This window comes from Bison bison, unplaced genomic scaffold, assembly GCF_000754665.1.
Source record: "Bison bison bison isolate TAMUID 2011002044 unplaced genomic scaffold, Bison_UMD1.0 scf7180017864265, whole genome shotgun sequence".
Lineage (NCBI taxonomy): Eukaryota > Metazoa > Chordata > Mammalia > Artiodactyla > Bovidae > Bison > Bison bison.
Window position 1 is genome coordinate 243,366 of NW_011494837.1, and position 1,431 is coordinate 244,796.

A 1,431-nucleotide genomic window follows, 5' to 3' on the forward strand; every position below is an offset into this window, starting at 1 on the left:
TGCTTCATTTGCTATTATTTTCTCCCATTCTGAAGGCTGCCTTTTCACCTTGCTGATAGTTTCCTTTGTTGTGCAGAAGCTTTTAAGGTTAATTAGGTCCCATTTGTTTATTTTTGCTTTTATTTCCAATATTCTGGGAGGTGGATCATAGAGGATCCTGCTGTGATGTATGTCGGAGAGTGTTTTGCCTATGTTCTCCTCTAGGAGTTTTATAGTTTCTGGTCTTACATTTAGATCTTTAATCCATTTTGAGTTTATTTTTGTGTGTGGTGTTAGAAAGTGTTCTAGTTTCATTCTTTTACAAGTGGTTGACCAGATTTCCCAGCACCACTTGTTAAAGAGATTGTCTTTAATCCATTGTATATTCTTGCCTCCTTTGTCAAAGATAAGGTGTCCATATGTGCATGGATTTACCTCTGGGCTTTCTATTTTGTTCCATTGATCAATATTTCTGTCTTTGTGCCAGTACCATACTGTCTTGATAACTGTGGCTTTGTAATAGAGCCTGAAGTCAGGCAGGTTGATTCCTCCAGTTCCATTCTTCTTTCTCAAGATCGCTTTGGCTATTCGAGGTTTTTTGTATTTCCATACAAATTGTGAAATTATTTTGTTCTAGCTCTGTGAAGAATACCGTTGGTAGCTTGATAGGGGTTGCATTGAATCTGTAAATTGCTTTGGGTAGTATACTCATTTAGTTAGTTACTTATTTGACTGTGCTGGGTCTTAATTGCAGCCTGTGGGATCTTTCGGTTGCAGCATGTGAACCTTTAGTTGTGGCAAGCAGGATCTAGTTACCTGATTAGGGATTGAACCTAGGCCCCCTGCACTGGGAGCTCAGAGTCTTAGCCACTGGACCACCAGGGAAGTCCCTCATTCAGTCTGCTTCTTTGTGTTCTTATATAATTTCCATTTTGTCAATGCTTTTAAAAAGTAAAAAAGCCATGTTTCTAGATATTTTCCCTTTTTTGCCTTTATTAACACATTCTGCTAAATTACAGAAATTTGAAGCTATATCATCTAAATTCCATTGATAAGATGTGTCTCCCATGTATACATGCATGCTAAGTTGCTTCAGTCGAGTCCAAGTCTAGGCGACGGACTGTAGCCCACCAGGCTCCTCTGTCCAGTGGGATTCTCCAGGCAGGAATACTGGAGTGAGTCGCCATGCCCTTTTCCTGTGTCTCCTGTAACTTGCCTCAAAAAACGTCCACTGTCTCAAACTAAAGATTAGTTTTCAGTTACCTTAGCACCGAAACCTCAAAAGACCCTCCTGACCCATCCTTCTGTTGTACAAGGGTCATTTAATAAGACCACTGTAGATTTCAAATGTAGAATGATAACCAAATTCTTAAGATGAAATAGGCTTCAGTTCAGTTCAGTTCAGTTCAGTCGCTCAGTCGTGTCCGACTCTTTGTGACCCCATGAATCGCA